Source organism: Globicephala melas, chromosome 14 (assembly GCF_963455315.2).
Source record: "Globicephala melas chromosome 14, mGloMel1.2, whole genome shotgun sequence".
Classification (NCBI taxonomy): domain Eukaryota; kingdom Metazoa; phylum Chordata; class Mammalia; order Artiodactyla; family Delphinidae; genus Globicephala; species Globicephala melas.
The window spans coordinates 68,177,571-68,185,943 of record NC_083327.1 but is presented as its reverse complement, the minus strand read 5'-3'; the positions used below and the strand labels follow the sequence as shown (position 1 = coordinate 68,185,943).

The following is an 8,373-nucleotide window of genomic DNA, read 5'->3' as shown; positions in this document are numbered from 1 at the left end:
ATTTAAATGTACAATTAATTATTAGCAAATAACAGATCATTAAAAATAATAAACCCCATAATGCTAATACCTATATCAAAGATAACCAACACTTATCATCTGCATCACAAATGTATGAGGTACGCACAACTCAACCCCATTTGACAGGGGAGGAAATGAGCCTTCAAATCTGCTGTCCAGGGCTTCCCTGGTGGCACAGTAGTTAAGAATTCGCCTGCCAATGCAGGGGACACGGGTTCGCGCCCTGGTCTGGGAAGATCCCACACGCCACAAAGCAACTAAGCCCGTGCGCCACAACTACTGAGCCTGCGCTCTAGAGCCCACGAGCCACAACTACTGAAGCCCACGTGCCTAGAGACTGTGCTCCGCAACAAGAGGAGCCACCGCGATAAGGCCGTGCACCACAACGAAGAGTAGACTCGGCTCGCCACAAGTAGAGAAAACCCACGCAGCAATGAAGACCCAACGCAGCCAAAAGTAAGTAAATAAATGTATATGTATGTATATATATATATATTAAAAAAAAGGACTCTCCTGTCCACTGTCGCAGCACCAGCAAGCAAAGGACCCTAGATTCAAATCCTAGTGTCCAACACAAAAGTCTATGTTTACTGCCGCGGCCTCTCCCATTGCGGAGCACAGGCTCCGGACGTGCAGGCTCAGCGGCCATGGCTCACGGGCCCAGCCGCTCCGCGGCATGTGGGACCCTCGCGGATCGGGGCATGAACCCGTGTCCCCTGCATCCGCAGGCGGACTCTCAACCACTGCGCCACCAGGGAAGCCCAAGTCTATGTTCTTAACTACCAGTAAAGCATCCAAGAGCAACTCAAAGACCACAGAAAAAACAAAAAATAAGAACTTTCCAAAGCACATAATTTATTTCATCGTGTCTCCTGCATTCAAAGAGCAATGTCAAAATCTAAGTAAGCTTAGAGAAATTACTAAAAAAAAAAAAAAGAAAAGAAAAAAAAATGCAACAGGTAGCTCTCATAGAAAAGCAAATCTCTTGTTTAGTAAAGCTTGTTTTTCTGTGCATGGTACACAAGAGGGGATAGAAAATGAGGGTGGAAATTGTACTGTTTTGGTATTAGTTAAATTTTACAGTTCCTGAAATGACACCATTGTATTTTTATTTTAATGCAAATTAAATGAAAACTTTCCTCTGCTATATTGGCATACTTGTTGTAAGAGGCCTGACATTTAGCATGTATTGGCTACTCTATGCATACAAATAGAACATTCTCTGTGAAAGAGAACGGGCTAAACAAATCTCGACTACAGATAGCATAATTGATCTGTTTAATAGCTCAATAATTTTTCTGCAACTGATTTTGCATAACAACTTGCAAAAGTATTTTAAGATGAGACTGTTGCTCAATACTCACTTCTGGTAAACCCTCTTTTGCACCATAGTCCTGTCTGCAGAACTGATAAGAGTGAAACAAAAAAAGCGTAAGCAGAATGTAACAAACAAGCCATGCCTTTTACAGATAATATTTAGTCATAAGCCTTTAAATACTGGTTTTGAATTTGAGTAATTAAATTAGTTCTCAAAAGTGTGGCTTTCACAGACTAAGTGTTTTTACATCCATATTTTGTTCATTTAGGAGAATTTGTGCTATCCATTTAGAAACTATGTTTCTACAGCAAAAAGCCGTACTTAAGTTGTGCTATCCATTTAGAAACTACATGTTTCTACAGCAAAAATATGTGGTTTTCTTCTCTTTTTCCTCTTCATCCATTTTGTCCCCTTGCTGCAGCTCCATGTCTTTATTTGTCTTATTTTTCCCTTTAACACACTCTTCAGATGGACTGATTCTTTCCTCAAAGATGGTTTATAATTTCTGTGAGTTCATGGACCACAACCAGCATTCTTTCATGACCCTAAAGAAAATGTAAAAATACAATATTGGTACCACAAAAAAAAAAGTGTTTCAAAAGATGAGTATTTTTAAGATGAACTTAGTAAAAAGTGATACAGTGAAAATACCTTGAAGTCTGAGAAGTGAACTCATAGATTGAATGCATAGTCTTTCCTTGAGGATACCTGCTCTTGGGATGATGATCTTGTTGAGAAGACTTTGGAGAAGCTGACCGATGTTCCCCTCAGGTCCACAGCTCCTTACCTTACTTACGTGTCCCAGTGTGAGCAGGAATCCTTGGTAGGAGCTGACCTGGTCCTGCATCACTAGCTCTGGGTGTTGAAAGCAGGCCACTCCATCTGACTTCTTGAAACCCTATTTTCTATAAGTTGATGGTGGCAAAGGTCAATTATGAAACAGGAACTTTTGACACAACTCAACATCCCTAGTCACAAAGAAACATTTAAAACACATGCCCCCGTGCAAATCAAAATTCGTAATTGATTACAATGCAGATATGAGTGCTGAACATAATCTATTCACGCCTTATTTCTTTCATGGTCATAGTATATCATTTCTCCAGCCTAAGTAATGAGTACACTCCTCTTCAAGGAAGAATATATGGCACCCAGTGTTGACAAATTACCCAAACATAATATAAATGCAAGGTAACATATAAACATGGTACAAATTCCTTATGACTACAGACTCTTTAAAAAAACTATAAAACCCAAACCAACCCACACATTACAAGTATAAAGTTAATAATATTAAAATAAACAGCATTGATTTAATGTACTTTTTTGTATTTTTTTAAATATTTGGCTGCGTTGGGTCTTCGTTGCTGCTCATGGGCTTTCTCTAGTTGCTGCAAGCGGGGGCTGCTCTTCATTGCGGTGCACGGGCTTCTCATTGCGGTGGCTTCTCTTGTTGCAGAGCACGGGCTCTAGGCACACGGGCTTCAGTAGTTGTGGCACGTGTGCTCAGTAGTTGTGGCTCGCGGGTTCTAGAGTGCAGGCTCAGTTGTTGTGGTGTACAGGCTCAGCCACTCTGCGGCCTGAGGGATCTTCCCAGACCAGGGCTCAAACCTGTGTCCACTGCATTGGCAGGCAGATTGTTAACCACTGTGCCACCAGGGAAGCCCTTGATGTTTTTTTTTGATGAAGCAAAACCACAAATGTTTGTTCCAAAAGTAGAAAAGGGCATTGGGGTTTTTTGTATTTCACTTATCTATATGGCTGTCTTTATTTTGAAGACAATGCTCATTTGAATGATCCTCCTTATCATGGCTATTATTTTTCCTTTTATTTCATTTTTTTAATATTTATTTATTTGGCTGTGCTGGGTCTTAGTTGCAGCATGCAGGATATTCGTTGCCGCGTTCGGGTCTTGCAGCATGTGGGCTCCTTTAGTTGCGGTATGTGCGATCTAGTTCCTGACCAGGGATGGAACCCAGGCCCCCTGCATTGGGAGTGCAGTCTTAACCACTGAACCACCAGGGAAGTCCCTGATTTTTCCTTTTAAACTATACATTCATCTTGAATCATTAAGCCAGCTTGATGATTTTTTTCAGCTTTATTGAGGTATAATTGACAAATAAAATTGTAAGCAATTTAAAGTATACATGGTGGTGATTTGATATATGTATACATTGTGAAAGGATTCCCACCATCTAGTTAATTAACACATCCATCACCTCACATATTTATCCTTTTTTTTTTTTGGTGAGAACATTTAAATTCTATTCTCTTAGCAAATTTCAATTATATAATGCAGTTGACCCTTGAAAAATATGGTGGCTAGGGGTGTCAACCTCCCACACAGTAGAAAATCGGAGTATAACTTTATAGTCAGGCTTCTGTAACCGCAGTTTCACATCCAAGTATTCAACAAACCACAGACCGTGTAGTATGCATTTAATTGAAAAAAAAATATGTGTGTAAGTGGAACCATGCAGTTCAAACCCATGCTGTACAAGGGTCAACTGTACAGTGTTATCAGCTATGGTCACCACGTTTTACATTAAATCCTCAGACCTTATTCATCTCATAGCTGAAAGTCTGTAACCTTTTACCAAACTTTCCTTATTTCCCCCAGCCTGCAGATTCTGACAACCACTTTTCTAATCTCTGTTTCTATGTTCGACTTTTCTTTTTTTAAATTAAAAAAAATTTATTTTGGCTGTGCTGGATCTTAGTTGCTGTGCATGGGCTTTCTCTAGTTGCAGTGAGTGGGGGCTACTCTTCGTTGTGGTGCGCAGGCTTCTCATTGCGGTGGCTTCTCCTGTTGCGGAGCACGGGCTCTAGGCGTACAGGTTTCAGTAGTTGCAGCACACGGGCTCAGTAGTTGCGGCGCGGGCTCTAGGGTACGCAGGCTGCAGTAGTTGTGGCACACAGGCTCAGTTGCTCCGCAGCATGTGGGATCTTCCCAGACCAGGGATAGAACCCGTGTCCCTTGCATTGGCAGGTGGATTCTTAACCACTGTGCCACCAGGGAAGTCCCATATGTTTGATTTATTTTAAAGATTCCACATATAAGTGATATGATGAAGTAATTGCCTTTCTGTGTCTGGCTTACTTCACTTAGCATAATGCCCTCAAGATCCATCCATGTTGTTGCAAATGGCAGGATTTCTTTCTTTCTCATGGCTAAATCATATTACATATGTACTTTATGTATTGTTTATATTTATTATATAAATATAGATAGGTAGGTAGATAGATAGGTGTTTATGTATAACATATATTCCTTACCCATTTATCTGTTGATGGGCACTTAGGTTGTTTCCATATCCTGATCATTGTGAATAATACTGCAGTGAACATGGGAGTGAAGATATAGATATATCTTTGATATCTTGTTTTCATTTCCTTTGGATTTATATCCAGAATTGGGATTGCTGGGTCATACAGTAGTTCTGTTTAATTTGAGATGGAACTTCCATACTGTCTTCCATAGTGGCTGCACCAATTTACATTCCCACCAACAGTGCACAAAAGTACTCTTTTCTCCTCATTCTCACCAACAGTTTTTATCTCTTGTCTTTTTGATGATAGCCTTTCTAACAGGTGAGGTGATAACTCATTTTGTTTTTGATTTGCATTTCCCTGATGATTAGTGATGTTGAGCACTTTTTCATGTACTGTTGACCATTTGTATGTCTTCTTTGGAGAAATGTCTATTCAGTTCCTCTGCCCATTTAAAAATCTGATTGGTTTTTTGCTTTTGAGTTATATGAGTCCTTTACATATTTTGGACATTAACCCCTTATCAAGATATATGATTTGCAAATATATTCTCTCATTCGGTAAATTAACTTTTCATTTTGATGATGGGTTCCTTTGCTGTGCAGAAACTTTTTATTTGATGTAGTCTCATTGGTTTATTTCTGCCTTTGTTGCCTTTGCTTTGGTGTCCAATCCAAAAAATCATTGCCAGTGTCAAGGAGTTTACCCCTATGTTTTCTTCTAGGACTCGTATGGTTTCAGGTCTTATGATCAAATGTTTAATCCATTTTGAGTTGATTTTTGTGTATGGTGTAGGATAGAGGTCTAGTTTCATTATTTTGCATTTGGCTGTCCAGTTTTCCTAACACCATTTATTAAGGAGACTGTCCTTTTCCCATTGTATATTCTTGGCTCCTTTGTGGAAAATTAATTGACCCTATATGCATGAGTTTATTTCTGGGCTCTCTATTCTATTCCATTGATCTATGTGTCTGTATTTATGTCCAATACCATACTGTTTCTGTGAAAATGCCGTTGGAATTTTGATAGAGATTGCATTGAATACCTATCAAACTGCTTTGGGTGTATGGATATTTTAACAACATTGATTCTTCTAGTTCATGAGCACAGAATATCTTTTCATTTATTTATGTCTTCTTCAATTTCTTTCAATTTTCAATTGATTGAAAATCAATCAGTCAGAATGGGCAAAAGTGTTAGGATTGGCCGACAAGTATATTCACCTCCTTGGTTAAATTTTTTCCTAGGTATATTATTCTTTTTGATGCAATTGTAAATAGGATTATTTTCCTAATTTCTCTTTTTAATAGTTTGTTCCTAGTGTATAGGAACACAACTGATTTTTGTATATTAATTTTGTATCCTCTACCTTTACTGAATTCATTTGTTAGCTCTAACAGTTTTTTTTGTTGGAGTATTTAGAGTTTTCTATTTATAACGTATCATCCACAAGTAGAGAAAATTTTTCTTCTTCCTTTCTGATTTGGATGACTTTTATTTCTTTTTCTTGCCCAGTTTCTCTGGCTAGGGCTTCCAGTAGTATATCAAATAAAAGTGACAAGAGTGGGCATCTTTGTCCTGTTCCTGATCTTAGAGGAAGAGCTTTCAGCTTTTCACCATTGAGCATGATGTCAGCTGCCGGCTTGTTGTATGTGGTTTTTATTATGTTGAGGTACATTTCCTCTATACCCAGTTTGTTGAGAGATTTTATCATGAATGGATGTTGAATTTTGTCAAATGCTTTTTCTGCATCTACTGAAATGATTATATGATTTTTATCCTTCATTTTGTTATTGTGATGTATCGCATTGATTGATTTACAGATGTTGAACGATCCTTGCATCCCTGGAATAAATCCCACTTGATTGTGTACGATCCTTTTACTGTATTAGTGAATTTGGTTTGCTAATATTTGTTGAGGATTTTTGCATCTATGTTTATCAGGAATATTGGCCTGTAATTTTCTTTTCTTGTAGTGCTCTTGCCTGTATTTCGTATTAGGGTAATGCTGGCCTCGTAAGGTGAGTTTGGAAGTGTTCCTTCCTCTTCTAGTTTTTGGAAGAGTTAGAGAGGATTGGTATTAATTCTTCTTTAAATATTTGGTAGAACTCACCGGTGAAGCCATCTGGGCCTGGGCTTTTGTTTGTTGGGAGGTTTTTAAATTACTGATCCAATCTCCTTATTAGTAATGGAACAGTTCAGATTTTCTATTTCTTCATGATTCAGTCTTAGTAAGTTGTATGTTTCTAGGAATTTTCCATTTCTCCTAGGTTGTCCAATTTGTTCATATATAATAGTTCCTAGTGACCTCTTATAACCTTTTGTATTTCTATGGTATCAGTTGTAATGTCTCCTCTTTCAATTCTAATTTTATTTATTTGCGTCCTCTCTCTTTTTTTTTTTTCTCGGTGGGTTTAGATAAAAGTTTGTCAGTTTTGTTTCTCTTTATTAAAAAAGAAAAAAAACCAGCTCTTAGATTCACTGATTTTTTTCTACTGTCATTATTCTCTATTTCTTTTATTTCCATTCTGATATTTCATATTTCCTTCTGGTAACTTTGGACTTATTTTATTCTTCTTTTTCTAGTTCCTTGATGTGTAGAGGAAGATTGTTTATTTGAGTCTTTATTTATTCTTAATATAGTCATTTATTGCTGTGGACTTCCCTGTTAGAACTGCTTTGCTGTATTATATATGTTTGGGGATGTTGTGCTTCCATTTTCATTTATCTCAAGATATTTTAAATTTTCTCTTTTGACTTCTTCTTTGACCCATTAGTTGTTCAGTGGCATTGTTCAATCTCCACATATTTGTGGATTTTCCAGTTTTCTTCTTGTAGTCAATTTCTAGTTTCATACCATTGTAGTAAAAAAATATGCTTGATATGATCTCAATCTTCTTAAATTTATTAAGGGGTGTTTTGTGGCCTAATATATGATCTATCCTGGAGAAATTTCCATGTGTACTGGAGAAAGGGTTTATTCTGCTGTTGAATGGAATGTTCTATAAATATCTGTTAAGCCCATCTGGTCTAACATGCAGACTAACTCCAATTTTTCCTTATTGATTTTCTGCCTGGGTGAATCTATTCATTGTTGAAAGTGTCAAAGGAAGCTCTGCTTTGCATTTATAGTCATCTGGAAGAGAAGAATATGTAGGTTTATAACAAACACTGTATAAAGCTCCATTTTGGATTAGAAATAAATGTTTCAAGATAGTTCTGTTTGATATTACCTATTTTATTGCTGCTGCTGCCATAAAGAATCAAGATGCTTATCAGATGGAGTGGAAAAAATGTTGATAGAGACTGCCTTTACAATCTGCTTCTAGTCACACCAGTTTTCATCCTCTGACAGCTCCTCATTGAAAGCCCGCCATCTTGTCTCAATCTGGGTCTTACCTCTGTCTAAATGTGACCCAAGATGTGGGGAGGAAAAAAATCCCCCCTGAGAATTTGCATAAAGTTGATAGTCATAGAAATTTGAAGTCTGAATTCACATTACCTGTGTGGGACAAAGAGCCTCAAGGAGACAGTTTAATTTATAGTGGAATTGGTTTGGTTATGCCACCAGACTGGCTGAAGCAAAGTCACACCCTCTCTGAAATTTTATGCCATTTTAGCTTCCCTAGTGCAGTCTTGAGACTGTCATCCTCTCTCCTCTTCCTTCAGACTCCTCCAGCGGCTTCCAATTCTTTATGCAGCAATCCCTCCAGCCTGCCATTTAAAACATTCAACAAACTAGCCTCAACTTACCTGATCATACC

General features: G+C 37.9%; 1 protein-coding gene across 1 annotated transcript in view; it reads left to right on the top strand.

The window, feature by feature from the left end:
• The first annotated feature begins 458 nt into the window (after positions 1-458).
• Positions 459-8,373, top strand: part of PLAGL1 (PLAG1 like zinc finger 1) — a 164,638-nt gene continuing 156,723 nt past the window's right edge. The window contains exon 1 of the mRNA XM_060283274.2: positions 459-477. The gene's annotated coding sequence lies outside the window, so the exon portion shown is untranslated. The remainder of the gene's footprint in view (positions 478-8,373) is intronic.